We start from the raw sequence: 21,398 nt of genomic DNA, 5'->3' as shown, positions 1-21,398 counted from the left end.
GAAACCAGCATAATCTTCACAGCTGGTCCTCAGAGAGAACTGAGAATTCTGCCGTTTTCAATGTAGACAAGTTCGACACAGCCCACGTAACTTAAAAGACAGCTGCATCTCAGGAGAACGCTTGCTAAATCACAGCCATCTTTTAAAGCTAATGCTCACAGAGACGCCACACTGCATCAGTCTGAGAAAAATTCAACATAGTGCTGTGTCATGCCTATGTTTTTATTACACCATCTGGCCGAAATGTTCACCCGGGCGTGAATCACTAAAAATGTGCTGCATACAAGAAGATGTTACACAGTGCCAGAAACCTAGCAGGATACACAAGTACAACATGAAGAGCTGACGTTGACATACACAGTGTAGACCACGAATAAGAAATGAAGAAAAAATACTGAAAATCTACACAATTTACTATAACTGGAGGAGACTATATGCACATGAATACTATGAGAGTTTTGCTCCAAGTAAGAGAACTGTAATAGACAGTTAAACTCATTGTAGTTATACTGAAGGACAGAACACTGTTAGTACGAACTGGGGTGTTAACTCTGATGTCCTGGTTAAATTTCACTCTGGGCTTCATTCACCTGGGGCAGCAGTTTCTCTCCTGTGATTTACTGTCCAGTGGGACTGCAGTTCCTGGATCCCACCTGGATCCCACAGATGTCTAAAGTGCTTTTGATAACTTTTGAATTGTTAATTTTGAAATGAAGTGTATGTATGCCAGACACAATACGTGGCTTACTCTTATCGAAGAGGAGCAACTAAGAATTTTAAGTTCATTGCAGAATTTGGCGTTATGTTGTTATGGTTCCCATACAGGCTGTTCCGTTTCATCTCAAACTCAAGGCCAGTGTCCTTTTCACAGGAATGGTCAAACAAGAAAAGGTATGGGAATCTCTGCCACAAAACTGCTCTTCATTCATCCTGCCCTGCATATGCATTCTGAAAAGACATAATAAAATAGCACATATTTATATTTAGAAATGCAACTTCCTTAAGGTTATTCCTTCTTTAAAAAAATGTACTCAAAACAACTTCCCCCCCACTTAGGCGCTGACACTGATCAAATCGCAATGGAGACTAGCTGAAATACTGATTTGAGAACCAAATTTATTCTTAAAGAAGGGCCAATAGAACTTTAAATACATTTTTTCTCCCAATTGGCTTTATTTCATCTTTCTTACAGATGTGCAACACTGCTGGATAAAAACTCTCATTCTGTCCAATGCTGGGGCACTCTATTTATAAAGTACATGTAATGCTTTGCTTAATATGGTGTTTCTGAAGGTACTTAAATGGCTTCAGTGTGCCCAGGATTCTGCAGCTTGCTTGCTAACTAAAACACTGGAACAAAGTCCCCTGTCAACTGCACAGGCTCCCAGTGACACAGAGAGAGAACTCACAGGTTCTTGTGCTCACCTGTAAGGCACTGAATGACTCAGGTTATTCTAAGGATTTAGAGTCCAGCCCAGCTCTGAATCCGACATCGGCTAACGACCAGGTGGCACACGGTGGGCAACACAGCCTCTCCTTGGTGGCACCACGCCTACAAAGCTCACTACCAAAATCCTTCAGAGGCTCTGCAACTGTTCACACTTTCAGAAGTCACTTCAAGACCTATTCACGAAGGCTTTAAATCCACTGTTTTACTGCTGGGTCCCCTTTTATTCTTGTTCCCACTCAATTTGCTTCTGTCATGAATTACACTGGCACTTTAGTGCAGCACTTTGACTTTCGTTAACCAAAAATAAAACTGTATTAGTATTTTCAAAAAGAGTTTATCCAAAAAAATCCCGTGGTCAGACAAACTTTCCCTGATAATTGGAGAACAAATCTACTGTAACCTTTATGCCGACGTCACACCACACGACTTATCCTAGGATTTTCAGTCGTAGCCTTCATTTACACAACCATAAAAAAATCACAGCGAGTTGTAGAGAGCCGCAGCACACCCATTACCGTCAGTTGTGTAGTGTGACACCCCCAGCGACTCCGTCACAGCGCTCTTAATAGCCCCTACGACTCTCTGCAACTCACTATGATAAAATCAAACTGGTTTGATATTCTCCTCTTGTAGGGGTGGGCAGTGAGCCAGACGTGTACTTGTGAGATAATGTGCCCCTTATATTACACATTATAGCCAAATACTAATTTGTTTACAATATCTGTTTTAAAGGCGTTTTATATTTTTAAATGAGTTTTATTTTTGTAAATTTGTTCTATATTTTTAAAGAAGAATGATATTTTTGGAGATGTTTATTTGTTGAAAACAATGCCTGTGTCACATTTTTCAAGATGTTTACGTGCTTGTTCTCCACCTTGTTTGTTTACTTTGGTGCGGTGATTGGCTGCCAAAATGAGGCGACCTCACGGTACAATACGAGATTTGGAACTGTGATGAAAAGTCGTGCGGGAATCGTGTAATTACTCATCCCCTGCGATTTCTAGTCATATAATTTGACACCCTCTAGGACAGAAAAGGCAGCGAGATTCAGCAACTCCAGTTGTTAAATTTGACATGCTCTCCAACCAGAAATCGTGTCGAGCCATGTAGTGTGACGCTGGCTTAAGTGAAAGGAGGAAATGTACACATCTGTGCACTGAAAAAAGACCAAATATTCAATGTGATAAAGGCTGCACTTTGTACTGCATATCATCTGTTCAAGTACAAATCAAACAGCACACTGTAAACTAGAAGATGTCCACTTTACATATGGTTCCTCCAAAATATAAACTGTTTTACAGTGCTGCATATTTTGGAAATTAAGCAAAAAATTTAAGTAACAGAAACTTTAACAAATCTTCCATATGATACTGCTACATCACTGTCTGAATTAAATGAATTGTCAAGAAAGAAGCCTACCTTTCTACCGTGTAAATATGGCATCCGAGAAAGGCAGAAAATACCACCGCGAGTGTGTAATTGCAGTTGTGCACTGTCACTCGGTCTCTCAGAAGTGTTTTTGAACCATCTGGGCCTCCCATATGCATACAAAAATTGAAGAACTTCAGGAAAGGCAGAAGTTTCTGAGCAGAACAGCAGAAAAAATTAACTACTTAAAGTAGATCCAGCAGATGTTAAGGTGTAGTCCCAAAGTTTTAGTGAGCTTACACTTTATGTCTCATATACAGTGCAGTCCATAGGTATTTGGACAGTGACACATTTTTTGCTGTTTTGGCTCTGTACTCCAGCACATTGGATTTGAAATGAAACAATGAGGTTAAAGTGCAGAATGTCAGCTTTAATTCGAGGGTATTTATGTCTATATTGGGTGAACCATATAGGAATCACAGCCCTTTGTATACATAGCCCCCCCATTTCATGGGACCACAAGTAATTGGACGCATTAACATAATCTTACATGCTTGCATGTTTGCAAATCCTTTGCAATTGATGACTGCCTGAAGTCTGCGACCCACAGACACCACCAGCTGTTGGGTATCTTTCCTAGTGATGCTCTGCCAGGCCTGTAATTCAGCCATTTTCAGTTCCTGCTTGTTTTGGGGGCTTTTTGCTTTCAGTCTTGTCCTCAGTAAGTGAAAAGCATGCTCAATGGGATTCAGGTCGGGTTATTGACTTGGCCAGTCAAGAACATTCCACTTTTTGGCCCTGAAAAACTCCATAGTTGCTTCAGCAGTATGTTTGGGGTCACTGTCCTGCTGCATGGTCAAGCGCCGCCCAATGAGTTTTGAAGCATTCGGTTGGATCTGAGCAGATAAGATGCTTCTGTACACTTGAGAATTCATCCTGCTGCTGCCGTCTGCAGTCACATCATCAATAAGGACAAGTGAGCCAGTTCCACTGGTGGCCATACATGCCCAAGCCGTGACACTACCTTCACCATGAGGTGGTATGCTTTGGATCATAAGCGGTTCAATTCTTTCGCCATACTTTTCTCTTTCCATCACTAAGGTAAAGTAAGATTAGGTTAATCTTCATCTCATCTGTCCATAAGGCTTTGTCCCAGAACTCTAAAGGCTTTTTTACGTACGTTTTAGCAAACTGTAACCTGGCCTTTCTTACCAGTGGTTTGCATCTTGTGGTGAACCCTCTGAGATTATGGTGGTGTATTCTTCTCTTTATGGTCTGCGGTGGTCTACGAGGTCGTTTGCTATTGCTAAGCTCACTAGTGCGTTCGTGCTTCTTAACAATATACCAGACAGTTGATTTTGACACACCTAATGTTTTGGCTATGTCTCTGATTGATTTATTCTCATTTTCAGCCTCATGATGGCCTGCTGTAATGGCATTAACACTTCTTTGGTCCTCATGTTGAGAGACAACAGCAACAGACTCCAGATGGAAATGCCACATCTAGAATCAACTCTTGACCTTTTGTTAGCTCTCTTGTACTTGAACTAATGATGCAACAACACACAGCTGGCCAAGAAACAACTGAGCAGCCGATTGTCCAATTACTTTTGGTCCTCTGAAATGGGGGGGCTATGTATAAAAAGGGCTGTGATTCCCATATTATGGTTCACCCAATATAGACATATTAAATGTAGCTGACGTTCTGCACTTTAACCTCACAGTCATTGTTTTATTTCAAATCCTGTGCTGGAGTACAGAGCCAAAACAACAAAAATTGTGTCACTGTCCAAATACTTACATTCTGCACTGTACACGCACCACCAGCGGACATACTTTAAGCTAGACTGAACCTTGATCTGTGCCACTGGAGAGCTCCAGCTGGGGTCAGCCTGGACAAATCTGTTTGCCTTTCTGTACATCTACATTGTTTTGTGCTCAGATAGCAACTTTTTCTATGTTCAAGTGCAAGTCCCTGTTTTTGGCCACACCTAAATTTCTCTTTATTTTTACTACAGAAAACCCTCCCTTTACTTAGTAAGTAACAATTCCAAAACAGTCCCCTCAGTGTAAGAAATAAAAAATAAAAACGCAGATGATCTTCATTGTGATATGGAGCAAAAGGCTGTTTTTTACTCCTTTAATTTTTTTCCCAGGTTTGGCATATCGGCAGAGGATAATGCAAAGAAAAATCAAATTATGTAGCAAACACATTGGTCCAGGTGACAAACATCAAACAAAATTAAACTGGAAATAATGTCAGAAGCTGACAAACTGAAACAGTGGTAATTAATACTAATAAAAATCAAACTTAAGTTTTTTTAAATTAAATTGGATTGAAACCCACAAGCGGACTCAGTACAAACTGAATCTCTCACCACAGCGCTGGTGTTACAAGTCTGCATGACCATACGCTAGCTACCACACTTCGGTTTCTAATTCAGACACCCGTTCAAGGCTAGAGCTTCCAGTTTAATTCCTAATTACCTATTAAGACAAATCCCAAATTTGCTGTGCACTCCCACATTTATTTACCGGCATTTTAGGCTTCACTGAGCTACACTAGCACCTACTGTACAACCTTTTAAGGACAGGAACATCCTGCAGTCATTCAAATCACACCAAGGGCCATCTCCGGCAATCTGCTGCTGAAAAGCTGCTGTTACACATCTGCAGGGCCTTAGTTCCACATCCGCCGAAAGAAGGGATGCTGGGAATGGAGACCGATTTTAAAAACCCAATCTAAAATGGGCCTGCTATTAAGAAACAGGAACTGACCCTAATCCTGCTGGCAGTACTGACATCGGTGCTTTAATTCCTCCTGCTGGCTGGCTGGAATCTGAGCACACCGGGTTCTCCTATCGGAGGAAATCCCAGCCCTCTGCCAGCGCTGGCAGGAGCGCGCGCGCGGGCCTTCATTACCATGTCGCCATGGCAACGCGGCCGAGCCATGCCCGCCTTCAAGGACAAAGCGAGACTGGCTTCCCCTTGTCCCCTAGGAAACGCACCACGGCGCCTCCCCTTGCAGCCCTACACGGCAGAGGCTGCCTTCATCCTGGAGGAGGTCTGGCGGGACCACAAAGGATAAACCCCGACACAAGTGTCCGCAATCCTCAAGGGCCTTGACCGGGGCCACCCAGCAGACCTCTCCAGGATGAGCAGTCAAGCGCAAACCAGTGGGGCGCAAGTGGGAACCACAGGCAAGTGCATTTAAAATGGAGACGAAGGGGTACGTCTTTATCCAAAGGATAAAGTCTACAACTTTTGGGAGTCTACAACAAACGTCCCATGTTGTTGAATCTTTCAAGAAACAGCTAGATGACATCCTTGGATAAAATAAACTATTAACTAGTAAACGGTCAAGATAAGACAAATGGCTTGCTTTCATTTGTATCCTTTCTTATATTCTTAAGACTCTTAAGAGATTGTTTTTTAGGGGAAAAGGGCAGGACTCATACAAATATAAACTATACCTTCTCACATCTTGCAAATGACATGTTTAAGGAAATTTCCTTTAAATATTTTAACATCCCACTGGTAATCTAAGCAAAAGGCTACAATTCACTTCAATACCACCTGAAAACCACCTTAACAAGCACTTATTAAGAATATAGATGCTTTAAGACATCTGTACAAAGCGCATTCCTGATTGGGCAGCACAACGGTAACCAAACGGTCACACTAAACGATAAGCCAAAACAACAGCTCACACCACGCCGCGTGGACAGAAAACAGTACATCTTCAAAGCATAGCGAAATGTGGAGTTTTTACTCTAAACTAGAAGGTCATTAGGTTAACTGTGAACAGAAATTAGAAGCAAACAGTTTTGGAATTCCAGGTGCATTACAAAGGAAACATAACAGTCCAACATTCAGATGATGAAAGTACATACAGCCTGCAGAAAGAAACCAGCATGCTGGGATCAGAGAGTGCGCCCCCTAGTTCTCTGGGCTGGCATGCCTTATTTCCCGGCACGGCTAATTACAATGTGGATGGAGAAAGTTGACCAAATTCACCAGCTGACAGTGCTGTAATTCTACAAAGGAGCTGCAAAACACAACGAGGACCAGTGTAGCACTACACACTAACTGCACAGGACAGGAGGGCAGCAGTGACACAACCAACATCCCGTTTCACAATCAGCACCCGGCTGGTGTCCGACACTCCACCGATCTGCTGGAGGAATGAAAAAGAAGCCAGACACATGACCAACCCTGCTGATGGACCTGGTAGAGTAACTGCAGCACATTAACATTGACAGGACAGTTCTGCATACCATGAGCTTGAAGGGATACCATCAAAGACCCTCAACAGCGCCTATGTCGTTCACTACCAACCCACTGAAAAGTTAAGGAACGAGATGCGTTTGATGGCTAACTAGATGTACGGATTCTCCCGTCTTCAGAATAGGAATTACAAATGAAACTAAAGAGCAAAGGGTTAACACCCCACTATGAGCACTACTAATGTTTTCTATAAACACTCACTAACAAAGCACGACAAAACATATGCTCCCTAGCAACATTACTGACTGTACCGGCACACTGTTGATTCTAAAAGATAAAAGAAAATCAAAATAAAAACCTGCCAGGGTTTGGAACTAAGCTGCTAATCAAGAGAACACCACCAAGTAAAACTTCTCAGGTTTGCACTTGCAACGTACAAGGGGTGCCCTTTATTTAAAAAAAATCAATTTCCAGAAGATGAAATGTTAAGATTGAACTGTCTGGATTCTTGCTGTGGTCTAAAATGTGCCTTGTAAAAGTACACAGACCCTTGCAGTTTTCTAATTTTGTTGCTTTAAATTTAGCCCTCATGACATTTTGAAGTAACACTTTGTTACTTAGCCTACTTAGACTCTCATTATGCAAGAGGATTGAAAATGCCTAGAGAAGCTTTAGAACAGCAAAAGAAGGCATCTTTTTGCTTTTATTCACAAGTACAGACAAGTGTTTCATTGTGTGTCCAAGTCCTATGAGTTTTGTTGCCCTTCAGGATATACGGACAGGTGACTAATATGAAATTTCACTTTCACAGTTCACTCAATCGCACTCTTGACGGTTTCACAGATGTGTGGAGATGCCTGCAGTACAAAGGGTGTTTTTGGGTATGATGTTCTTCAAATAAATGGGAGAACTTTTCAGGCGGGTGTCAAAACTTCTCTTTGTCTTTTGCAGTGCTCTGTGAAAGGGGCTGCTCAAAACAAAGTTAGCTCACTGCATAATTTGAGGCTGACGTAAAGCCATTAACGCAAACGGTACTTGACTCTGATGCCTTGCACTGTTGTACATCTCTATTTGTCAGTCTTCTCCGCGTTATTTCTGGTGTGAAGTGATTTTGTCACAATTTGTTTCAGTCCGTCAGAAAAGCTGCTATGCTTGTTTGGTTTAGTCTGGAAATGACATCATTCCACTTCAAAAGAGTTGTCCCAAAACCCCAATACAGATCAAAATGAGAGGAAATAATCAATGGGCTATTTAATATTCACACTCTATCATTCAATATACTGTATTATTACTACAGGAATTGGTGAATCTGCATTCTGCTGTGCAAGAAGTCAAGCTTCATATAGTGTAAATGATGTGTTGCTACACAGCATGAAAGTGCCTGATTTCCACTTCGACAGACTCACTTACCATCGCTACACTCTATGCATCTCTGTCCACTTGACTAAATTAAGAATGGAAATGTCTGCATGTAAAAGAGATTTCTCAATTGCTACAAACTGTCAGTGAAAGTTTGATATTTGTCAATAAGCAAAGAGCACCCACAAAATAAGTTTTCTGTGTTGACAGAACCTGGGGCTCTGCTTGTGTTTTGAAGGACAACTCATCAGCCATGTGCTTAAAAATGATGCACTACAGGATCTTAAACACAAAATAATGTTCTCTGTGGAATTTGTTGCAAGTTGACTCTGAGAAACAAGGGAGGACATTAATGTACATCATCTATCTACAGCTATAGCAGCTTTGCCCTGTGGAGAGGCAGAGTGAGCCAGGCTGGAAGAGGGGTACCCTCTGGACAGGACGCCAGCCCATCACAGGGTGGACATCTCCAGAGCACTCAGAGAAAGCCCAGGGGGAGAGTATTAAAAATAAAAACATGTTTTATTTCATTCATCCGCAAGTGCAGACCTTAAAGACAGTGTATGAAAATTTAATTTCATGCAAACGTTCATTAAATATCACTTCTTGTTTTTAAAATTCCTTATTGTAGCAGTTCTCTGCACAAAAGAATCTGAAATTGCTTCACATACAAGAAAGGACATACTTATTTACCACTGAAGTAAAGCATCAATCCTGCCTAAACTACCTCACCAACACACCAGACAGAGAAATGAGAAACTGCTTCACCTATTGATTTGAGGGAATTTTTTTTATAGAGGCCAGACTGATCATGCCCAGAGTGGAATTTAGACAGGACATTTGGATTAACACCCATATTCCTATAAACAGTACCCTGGGATCTTGAAGACCAGTCAACAGCTACATTTAACGTTCCTTCCAAAAGAAATCACCTCCTACCACTGTGTGCCCCATTGCCATACTGGGGTATTGGTAGGAAATTCTGGTCAAGAGGGAAGACCCTAACCTACCGATCCCAATGGGCTGTGGGAGTCTTGAACAAGCTACTCAGCCATGTTGTTGAAGCCAACACCCTGGCTTCTTTCAAGAAACGGCCAGATGAGGCCCTTAGCTCAATTAGCTACTATCAACAAAAATGGATAGATGGGCCAAGTTGCCTCCTCTCATCTGTAATGCCTGTAACTTTTTTGGTTTGTACGTCCCACCAACACTATTTAGAGCAGCATCTGGTTTTCATTGGAGTCCCCTGTTTGTTCAGTAAAAAGCAGCCCAAACCTTGATAAGACCAGGCCAAAGGGTGGCAATAACTACTTCATTTCTAGAATTAGTGTAAAATTCTATAGTATAACAATTAATCATGGTATGTTACTGCGTGACAATTTCTTATCCGTCTTCCCAGATTAAGGGGTGGTGTCAGCACAGAGTTGCTCCGAGCCGTTTACCAAACAATCATAGCCGTTTCTCCTGCAGCAACGTTTCCATTTTGATATTTTTCCTGATTGACGAAAAGCCCAAGTTTTGGTTGTTGCTCACACCGAGTTTCTATCCCAAATATAAGCAGGTTTCGTAGGAGCTCAAAACTATCTTCTTGATTTATCGATACATTACAAAGGGTTTCGCGTTTCCATTCTGTTCAAAAACCTGCACATATTCAGAAAACTTGGTGAGTAACCTTCATGCTGTTCATCAGCCACTTGATTTGAAAACTGGGCTAGGACAAATTCATATGGGCTGACAATTGTGGGGAGTACGGGAAAGCAGCATCAACTGCATTGCACTTTCACATGAACCTGCACCTCAGAATTCCTCGTAATTCAGAAAGGAAAAAAAGTGTTGGGCTGAACCACTAGGGGCCAAGTCACTGCATGTCATAGCGTGGGCATTGGTGACTGTACCTGGCACACTGCTGCAGGGCAGCGCTGCAGAGCTCTCAGGGTGTAAACAGTCATTATTCAGCAAATGAAGCAGCAGATGCAGATTCCTATACGAGCACATCGTGAACAGATCACTGCCTTTGTCTCGGCAGTAACCCGACGGTCACCCAAGGGTCTCGAGCACTGTGCTAGAGTACCTCCGTTGCTTCTGAATTTTGCTAAGCCAATTACTGAACTACACTCGCTCTGTGTAAAAAGACATTTCTGCCTTCAGTCCTTTTTTGCGACTTGCTCTGCTTTAGGTGGCTTGCTGCCAAGACATTGAGCAAGCTGAACTCTGTGCGGTCTCTCCCCAACCCATTTAATTAACCTGTTGCTTCCCTACAGTTACAGCTCACAACAGGTTACCACTGACTAATGTGAAAACCGAATGACTCTGTATCAAACATTTCCAGCCTTTGTGGGCCCCACTGCCTTAACTCCATGAACATCACTCGAACATGAGGAGAGCCAACAGTCTGAGCCTGGTAGAGGGTTAGCACTAATGTCCAACCCCGACCACAGTTAAACAGCAGATCTACTTAAACAGCAGCTGCAATACAAGATTCCGGCAGCTCTCAGTCGAGCAATGGAGAAATCGGCTGGACACACTACAGAACACACAGGGACAATCCAGAGCTTACCCTAGAAACATGAGGTGCAAGACAGGACTTCATCCTGGACAGCACGATTTTGAAGACACATGGAGAACATGCAAACTACACAGAACTCACCTCAGGCTGGAGTCAAACCCAGGATCTAAGAGCAGTGAGGATGCCGCATTAACCAACAATGCTACACTGCTGCCCCATTTTAAATATAAGCGAGCATGACATTAATGAGTACACAAGGAGACAGACTGCGGGGGCAGCTGCCCACTTTCTTATTCCTTATGCAGCCTCAGCTGTGCGTTGTGTTATTTCGGTTGACCTTTGGATGGAGGTAGCTGGATCTGCCCTGACCCACTACCACGTAGGGGGGGAAAAAAGCAGAAAATGACTCACTTCAAAGCGTCACTGCTGATAGCTCTGTATTCCTGCAGATTCACAGTCTTGCATGTTTGTTCTCACTGCGTGCCAAAGCCTTTGTGACTGTGAATTTTAACAGCAGCTGGAGGTGGAATATTCATGAGGAGGACTTGTCCTTCCTGTCAAGTCAACGGCTTCAAAACCAAATCCTATTCACAGGTCTATGAGCTTTAGTATTTAACACCTCAGATTTCAAATGCAGAACAAACACCTTTGAATCCCCCACAAAACACAACTTAAGGTTAAGGATTGCTAAAGCCTTTTATAAAGGGTTCTTGTTTCGGTTTTTGATGATAGCAGAAAAAATTACTTCAGCACAAAAGTGTTAATGTCACGTGGGGATCTTCACATAAGATTGGAAGATAAGACTGTGGAAAGACCCGTCACACCTTCCTAGCACCTGGTGTGGGCGGTTTGGTTCTGACATAACAGCAGGAGACAACATTGACCACCTGCTGCTCACATGTAGCCTAAACTCCAAAGCTATGCAAGACTGGGCCTGGTCAGTGCTAGAATGGGAGACATCCTCAGTTGCTGCTGTAAGGGGCGTCTGCAGACCAGTAGGTGGTGCTCTTCCCACAGGTCCAAACTTTCCAATCCATTGCCACCTGTTCAGTGAACAGAAACACTGTGCTGTAGGACAGGCACCTCACCTTTCCATTTACTTCTCCCAAGAAATATAAAATTTTTCCACATTTCTTTAACCACACATACATTTTTCTTTTTGCCGATAACATTGCATTATTCAATAATTCCTTTGCTTCTGTGTTCTCAAAAGAACCGTGGAGATCATAAAAAACCACAAAGTACAGTTTCAGCGAGCCCCATGGTGGTTCAGTCGTTGAGGCTGCATTAAGCGTGTGTAGAGGTGGCATGGTGTCAGCAGTCTTGGCATGCCACCGCCAAACTAGATCTGTGACATCACTCAACAGGCGCCCTGTGATTGGTTGGAAGTAGACACCCACAGGAAGTGCTGTGTATGCGACACTAATGCACCACCAGGGGCACAAGCTTCGTGTGTGGGATATTCAAGGTCATGCAATGGAAAAAATGAATCCAGGCTGGTGGCTCAGACCACAGCAGCCACAGGGGCCAGACAAATGGGGTTGGAGGGCCGGAACAGGCCCACGGACCAGTGTTTGACATCACTGTTGCAGGAGGTGCCACTCTTTGGATGAGACATTAAACCAAAGGTCCTGACTACTGGGTCATTAAGGATCCCATGGTGCTGTTCATAAGAGTTGGAGAGTTAATGCAACCCGAGAGTGAAATTTAGAGACGAGAGCTGGCATCCTGGCTAAATTTCTCTCTCAATTTCCACACTTTGACCTCACTAAAGCTTAATCCAACCAGAGAAATAATTTCCCCACCTTTCCTGCTGATCTGCTGTGCAGTTGGACTGCTGGCCCAGCATGGTTGCAGGCTCAGGGTTTGTAGTTCAGTGTCCGCTCTTCTTTTCAGAGACGCCCATAACGAGCCAGGGGAGCGGACTACGGAGCTCAGCCAACACTTTGACTTCAGTGCTGAGTATTAGGAAGCCATCCTGGTTTACATCCTCAAAGAGCATGCAAACCACCCAGCAGTTACTAGGTGAAAGAACATTTCACACAGATCTTCGCAATCGTAACGGCATGCTCTTCTATCTTAGCGCACCACAGGAGGCATGCCGTGGGAACAGGCACCACATTGTTTCGAGTTTTGAAATCAACAACGAGGCTCCCTTAGGCTGTCTGTTCGGCAAGGGACAGCCACACCCTTGGGAGAGCGCTACAGCGCAGAACCATTCAGGTGTGTGTGTGACAACCAGACCACCACCACCGCGCCTCAGAAAACACAGGAATCTGAAAGTGATAAGCCTGTAAGCAGCAGCTAAAAATAGAAAGAACTGCAACTGCTCATTCGTCTTTGAAAGGAAATGAAGATAAACACAGCATGCCAGCATGCGGCCTGATAATATTAAATCAATAAGCCCCGTTTTGCTGGCAGTACTTTCAGAAAGAAACGGCCACCCACTATGCTAAAGAAGGATGCAACTGCAGAAACTCTAAAAGAAGCAGCTGCTGCAATAGTGCCCAACCTGTGCAGGCTTCAGCTGTGCCCACCGGAAGAAGAGGAAAACGTCTTTCAGTGGTCTTCAGATAGCCTGTTTCTACTGAACAGTTAACAGGGTTAGAATACTGCCGCTGAAGGATTAACAAAACTCAGTACTGCAGGAGATTGCAGATCCCTGAGCTACTCAGTAAGAGGTATTAAAAGATCTTACCAACATTTCATATGGATGTTTGACCGGAACTCCAAATACACCAATGTGTATTAGGACAAACTTCACTACATGCTCATTACTTATGTCATTTAAATATGTCATTTAAAATGACAGAAGTGGGAATAATACACACATATACAGTACATCAGCGCTGTGCAGGGGAGTTACTGAACCCCACAGGCTAGCTGGCTGAAACAGGGGTGAGTGGCTCTGCAGGAGACTAAAGATCTCTTAATTCTCTGGAGTGCAGATGTCTCGGCAGTGCTGGGAAAACTGTCCTAGAGAAGAGTAGAGTTCTCTCACCTGGCTTGACATGTTTTCACAATAGCTCCACCCAGTACCACTGGGAATTACTGTGACAGCTTGGAGGGAAGTGTATTCCAAGGCTCAAGACAAAGTCACAGACAGAGAGCCAGCACATGAGTCAGACTTTACAAACCACAGAGCCGAGCTGGTGAAACAACCTCTGCAGCACCTGCAGCCCTCATCGACACAATAGATTGCTGTTCAAAGGCATATGAGCAGCTCCAAGTGAGCGTCGGTCACCTGTTCTTTCATCACACTCATCCGCCAGACTGACACTGCACAGATGACAAGTTCACCTATAGCCGGGCTGGGGGTTTAATAACTGCAGTTTACAGAGCCAAAGCCAGATCATCTGACCTCCCCGCTCAAGCTTAAAACCCAGCTGGAGCTGCACCTGAGTGGCAGACGAAGAGCGTCCCCCTCTTGTATGTCAAGAGCATTTGGTTTCTTTATGCCGAAACGTACCACATAAATGCGAGGAATAAGTCTTTAAAAAAGTAACCTTCATTCCAGAAAGCAACAGCTGTTATTCAAGACTGTAAGATAAATAATGGAAATAGCTGTAGGGAGTCCAAACCTCACCCTGCACCACAAACTCGCTGCACAAAATGTCTGACCCCGGAAGTCTCTCGTGAAGGCTGCCGGACGCATGAGGAAGAGAACTGTGCTGATCACCGATGTGCTCTGATATGAAGCCATGGGAATGTATCCGGGGGGAGGAATGAAGGAGCACAGGCCTGAAGAACTGAGCCCTCTGAGCACAGCTCTGAAAAGCTGAAGATTTCAAGGCAAAAAGTATTCAATTGCCCTTCACTGTATTGCAGAACATAACTCGTGAAATGTAATTGATTGTAGATGATGCAATGAACATACTTTGAAATAGGATATGAATTTTGAGTGCTGAAGGTTAATTAGCATAATTTAGTGCATATTAAAATTTAATAGTCATGAGTGAGATGAGTATATATATATACACAAAAAAAGTACACTTCGCTATAATATTCCTAAACCCGGAGTGCTTTAGGATACAGTGCTTCTTTATAAAAGCCGCCTCAGCACAGATGAGTAGATCTACACCCCAACATCGGAAACCAGCCCACTGGCAGCCAGTCCTCTCCCCTATCAAGAATGGTGACCCACTCACAAAAGCATATGGGTACAGAGTGCCAGTAAAATGAGGAACTGGAAGACAAAGGTAACAATTCCAAGGAAACAGAGGTAGTGCTATTTGGTTTGTGCATTCACAGCTGATTTTGTGATAATTCTTATCACGCTGGGATATGTGTGGGAGTTTCAATGGCCCAGATCCTAAGATACAATTAACACAAGAAGCCTTTCTGACAGCTGTGATATATTCACCTAGGATACTTCCCCAGCTGGGTAAGACCTACTGGAGCCCCTGCTTGGCATCAGTCTCCATCATCGAGCTTCAGTCTCAAACCTGCAGCTGGTCCAGATTTCAGCAGCTCTGCTGCTCACCGGGATTAATGCTGGATGACCATGCCCGTATTTCAAAACATGCATTAGCTCCCCGTTCCATTTAAACTTAAAACATATCCAAGTTGACATATGGACTCCTTCAAAGCATTTCGAGACGAGCTCCTGACTTAAAAGTACTCCACACGACAGGAAACACAAAGCACAAAACACAGGCGACACAAACACTCCAGGGAAACCTTGGCCTTGCACGCCAAGGTGAAGAGACGATGCACAAGCACCAGGCTCGCTGGCTCCCCGTGCAAGAGGGCTGTGTGAAAACCGGACAGCTCCTGTGGGTCCAGGAGTGCTCGCTGTAGGAGACGCAGATGGGCCTCATTGTCAAAGCTATTGGGAAATGTAGTCCAGCTAATATTTCTAAAATTATTATTTTTCAGTCTGTTCCACAATGTTCCTTACTGCCTGGATAAAATGATACAGTATACCGAGGGAGCCTGGTTTTCACTGTCTAAGGAAAATCCTAAAGTGGATGAACTGTCGTTGTTTGTGTCGAATCTCAGCACAGGGTCAACGATCCAAAATGTGATGTCTGTAACATCTCACTCTTAACTCAGACCTCTAAGGATTCAATCCTTTGAAAAGGTGTTCGTTCCTACACCTCCAGAGGAGAGGTCCAAATTTTAGGATCCTGAATTTCACAATAGTTTTCTTCTAAATCCTGGAACACCCCAATTTTCAATCTAAACCAAAATCAGATTTCAAATCATGTTTGATGTGAATATCACAATCAAAGTAAACAGAAGAGGTTGTGAAGACATGACAGAAAGGAGCTGGACTTCCAAAAAAGGAATATATAATGTCGATTCTCATTGGCTCTTCTAGTTCTGCAGATTTGCCTTCTTTTCTTCTCATCTCCTAAGCCTACCAATTTTTTAAACAAAAACTGTACAGAAGGTTGTGGCTCGTAATCTCGCCACTTTTTCCACAATTAATATGGTTTTCATTTCAGATTGGCTCACAACAGGAGGGATCTTTAAACCATACCTGCACATTCCATGTCATCGGATCACTGACTACTAAACATGAAGATATGTAGCAAAGAGTGGGAGGTTTAAGACAATGGATTCTGTCTGGATGAATTTACTCTGTGAATTGACTCTACTCTCACTCCCTGGCCACAAACAAACTGAAGCAGCCTTTCATTTACGTTGTGTTTTGTGTCTTGCAAGCCTGGGTCAGATCCGGATTCTGACATCAAGCAGGGAAAAGAGCAGGTCAAGTCATACTTGCAGGATTTAAAAGAGGTGTAGAGTTGGGGCATGGTTTTAGAAAATGCACAACAGACACGACCCCCAGCCTGAGGCCGTGCAGGCGTTCAGGCAGAGACCCGGTCTAAATGAGAAGGGCAGCAGTGAGGCATAGTGGTCAGGGCTCCAGCCTTAGAACTGTAAGGTTGCAGGTTCAAATCCTGGCGGAGCACTGCAATTGTACCCTTGAGAAAGGTACTTTACTCAGATTGCTTCCATAGAACAAGTAGCCTGTCTACCTTCTTTAAGATCTCCAGCTGTATAAAAAGTACAAAGGTAAGCTGGCAACCGGATTTATTAAAAATAAAAAGTGTTGCTCTGCCTAAATCGCTTTATGTGGAGGAAGGCATGGAGTACAGCTCAGCAGAACCTTGCAGTCAACGTACAATTCAGTAACTTGCCCCGTTGGCTCTTTCCTTTCCATGATATAGGTCAGAAGGCTACCCACGCAGGCATAATAGTGCAGACACCACCGAGAAAATAATTATAATAATAAACTTTATTTTATATAGCGCCTTTAAAGGTGGCTTCTCAAAGCGCTTTACAGGAGGACAACAACAATAAATAAGAAGAATACACAAGATAAAACACAATTACAATATATAGAGGAGACCGTGGATGGTGGTACTAAGAAAAGCAGAGGGGTGAAGAATGGAACAGTTAAGTAAAGGCTTTTCTGAAGAAGAGGGTTCTGAGTCTGGATTTTAAGGTGTTTAGAGAAGGTGACTCTCTGATATCCTTGGGGAGAGAGTTCCAGAGCTTGGGGGCATAACGGGAGAAGGCCCTGTCACCCATACAATGTAGACGGGCTTGGGGGACAGTAAGGAGAAAGAAGAAAAATCCACATTAGGAGGAAGGAGGAGGAAGAAGAAAGCTAAGACAAGGGCCTGCTCATCAATGCATTGCAACAAGGGAGGTGACAGGCTGTTCCAGTTCTGTTCTCCAACAGAAGAAGGAATATGGCTCAGAAGTGCACATATGGCACAGGAGAACCGAAGCACCACCTGACTGCTCCGCACTGCTTCCATGAGCAGCCAGGAAACTGCAGGGAATTTTAGTGCATCTTTGAGATGGGGGGGGGGGGAGTTGAAAACTGAAGGGGTCAGCAAGCAGCCCCAGAACAATGGAAGCTTAATCCAATGAAGATGTTTCTATTTTCTGGAGACAAATTCAGAATTCCAAGAAAGCTTTACAACTGTCAAGATCATGAGAGTATAAGAAAGGTAACAGATTAGAGAAGGATATTTCACCCATCCTTCAAATATGCTAGTTAGGTAGCTAACTGATCCAAGCTCATCCAGCTGTTACTGAAAGAAGCCACAGTATCTTCAACAACATGGCTGCGGAGTTTGTTCCAACTCCCAAAACGCTTTGGGGTCAGATGTGCCTCTGGTTTTGGGTTTTAAATGCACTTCCATGTATTTTCCACGTGTGCCTCTTGTGGTTGGTGCCTCCCTGTTCATTTTGAAGCAGTCCTCCGAGTTGACTGTCAAGGCCTTTGAGAATTCTGACTAACGTGTCGGATTCCCTCAACCTTCTCAGTGCAAAACTAAAGCGTTTCTGTTCATTCAGCCTGTCAGTGTGGGACAGTCTCTTAAAACACAGAAGGTATCTGGTTGCTCTTCCCTGGGTAGATTTCAGAGCAGTCATTTTGTTTTCTGTAGTGTTCAAACCATTATTCACTGACAACCATGCTCACAATGATGGTAAGAGGCAATCATCACACTCTGCCCAGCGCCGGCTCCTGCTGCACTGCCAACCGGCTGCCCACTTCTAAAGGAACTGAAGGCCGAGTCCTCAAGCCAGACTCAGGGGTGATCTGGAGCTGTGAGGGTTCAGCTGGCCCTCATTTAACAGAGTAACAAGACTTTCCTTCCCCCGCAAGCAAAGGCTGATGGGACATTAGAAAAACACATTCAAGAAATCAGTTTCCAAACAATAAGTCAGTGCTGGTCAAAGAGAAACATATCCTCCTAAACACGATTCATTCCAACAGATCAAACTGATTAATCCTTTTCAGCCAAACGATATTCTTTTAAACTGTCTCTTAGGCAAATGTGATCCCAACTGCGGCCTGGTCATGCCTGCTTAGCTAGCTTACCCATCGAACACCTGCCACACTTTTACTTCGGCCCCCTGTAGAACTCCACTCCTGTTCCACGAGCAACGCCGGCCCTGGCACAGTCACGTCCCTCTGCAGCTGCCAGAGGCCGAGAGATCAAGGACGAGAAAGCGCCAGTGACCTCTGCAGCCCACTTTGGCAGACCGAGGGAGTGTACTGCTGGAGTCAGGCTGGAGAGCACCGAGGTCTGCTCAGCCTGGGGGCCCTGCGCTTGCAGTGTTCAGCACTTCGAAAGTCCACCTGCCCTCAAGCCTTTAATCAGTCGGCTGGCTCCTATATTAAAACCTAAAGGCATCGGTCAGAAAAAAAGCAATGAAATAAACGGTTAAAAACAGGCCTCAACAACAAGGGCCCGAGATGAGACTAAAATAACATGCAGCGTACAGTAATTCCTCAGGACATTTCAAAATGAGCCAATAACCCTCCTGTGCAACAGTGCTACCCTTCAATCTATACACAGTGCAGCAATGCAGGAACGTTAATTTACAAGGGCGCCTGTTTAAACTGTTTAAACTCGGTAGTACTCTTGCAGACGCGCTGTGCAGCCCGAGAGGCAGGAAGACAGAGGGTCTTTTGAGGCGGAAAGGGTTTTAAAAATGAACTACAAACAAGCTGACAGGCTTTGTTGAAAAGATAACTGATCATTTTGGTGGATGAAAGGCTCTAGCTAGCAAACTTCTCTAAGCACTTACGCACAGTGTTCAGCAATACCAAAAGACTTGTTACAGATGAAGTGGTGCGTGTCGCTGCAAAGGCCTTACGGGGGCTGTCTTTAGAGAAGATCATTTACAGGCAAGCACGCTGTACCTTTGATTGCATGCTCTTAAACCTCTGTGAATTAGGGTTGCTGGGACAGGCTTAGTGCAGGGCAACTCGACTCCAGTGCTCAGTGTCTTCTAAGTGTCCTCCCATCCGAGCTCTTAGCTAACTATATGAACTCATTGTTTGCTTGACTTGAGCCAAATGAACCCTTTTTCTTTCCCGGGGCCTGGAGCAGCCACAGCTGAAAGAGATCTGCGACTCCTGAGGAACCGCAGCCAGGCCCAAAGGCTGCCATGCTACACCGGCTCCCAGCCTGCATGTACACCATCTTCTAACACCGCGGGCGCAGGGAAACTGAGAGGAGAGCTCACTTCAGGAGACGGCACACACAAGACAACACCCCACCATTCCACTCGCAAGACAAACCCCGAGGCAGGTCCAAGCACGTCTTACAACTCCTGCAGCCTGCTGTCCTGAAAAGCACACAAGTTTCTCAGTGAAAGCGGATACAGAAACAGTTACTGCCACTCTGTGTTCACAACAAGACGCAAGTTGAACAATTTTAGAACTGCATGGGATAGGAACACTAGGACCCCACTATAAGATAACATTAAACAATGGCTTATTCCACCACCCTGGGACAAACTATACCACAGTTTTCTTATCAAAACACTGGGAAGAACTTGAACTCTACTCTCCTGTTACTGAAAGAAAAAAAATCACAAGTCATAACCATGTAAAGCCGATTGTAGAAGAGTTGTATAGGTAATAGGTCTGAGATATAATTAATCAGAAAACGTGCGCGTGATAAAATGTTTCTTCTTTCTACTTTTCAGCGTGGAAATAACTTCTACTTGTTCCTTTGCAGCCAATGTACACTGGCACAGCTCCCCACCGAAACCCATTAAAATCAGACTATCCCTCGAATCAAACCAGCAACACAATGACAAGGTGATCTTTTTCTGTGCAGGTAAAGAGCTGTAAAATGAGTCTTCTAGGAAAACCTGCCAGGACAAGGTGGAGACCTGGGTCTTTGAGCTCAGTGCTCCCTGCCCCGAGAGCAATCAAGAAATTCAACGTACTATCAGGCAGTGTAGCTGCAAGGTAAGGCCAAAACTGTTTTCAAAAAATGATACCAGCCACACCCAATGAAATTCACTAAAAATAACACTGATCTTTATATGAGTGAAAGTTATACCGCACAACTCGGGCAAAGCAGGCTTTGAAGTACTCGTGCGTGAAGTTGAAACGGTCCTGGTTTCAGTTTCACCACGAGCAGAAAGAGAAGAAGCCTCTTACAACCAGGGAATGAGGTTACCAGCTCAAGAACACCTCTGACTGACACCTCCTTCATACCACGGCTGCCACCTTTGACCCAAAGTGAAAGTGTTCCAAAGCCGGTCCTCCTGACTTCACACCTGAATGGCATTAAGGCCAAAAAAACCTTCGCTAAACTTGAAATGCCCACACATATTCTCAAGATAACTTCACATCAGACACGTGTTTTGTCAAAAAGTATTGCCTATTCTTGCATTGTTTTCCTGGGTGTCAATGCCTGCAAGAGAAATACTGCCCTGTTCCAAAACTAAAGGTCTGACAGCAACTGAAAGCTTCTTGGGAGATTAAACATGGATCAACTTGACGAAACACCATCAAAGTGCAGCAGCAGAGGATGTTGCTGTCATGGTTTACACTTAATAACTTTTCACAAACAAGCCATTACCTCCCAGTGACCTCTACAGCAGGAGTGCTCACTACTGCAGCTATTAACAACACAGAGAGCAGCGATGCTCCAACTAAAGGAAAAGAGACGATATCCCTGGCCACCATAGACACAGGAACTCAGCTGCCTAACA

The 21,398-nt window shown here is 44.0% G+C and overlaps 1 protein-coding gene across 2 annotated transcripts in view; it reads right to left on the bottom strand.

Moving 5' to 3' along the window:
* The window catches only part of itsn1 (intersectin 1 (SH3 domain protein)), a 93,541-nt gene that overhangs the window by 70,523 nt on the left and 1,620 nt on the right, over window positions 1-21,398 (bottom strand). The window lies entirely within an intron of this gene.

Source organism: Atractosteus spatula, chromosome 4 (genome assembly GCF_055471065.1).
Source record: "Atractosteus spatula isolate fAtrSpa1 chromosome 4, fAtrSpa1.hap1, whole genome shotgun sequence".
Classification (NCBI taxonomy): Eukaryota; Metazoa; Chordata; class Actinopteri; order Semionotiformes; family Lepisosteidae; genus Atractosteus; species Atractosteus spatula.
The sequence above is the reverse complement of the archived record's forward strand: the minus strand, read 5'-3'. Positions and strand labels throughout refer to the sequence as shown.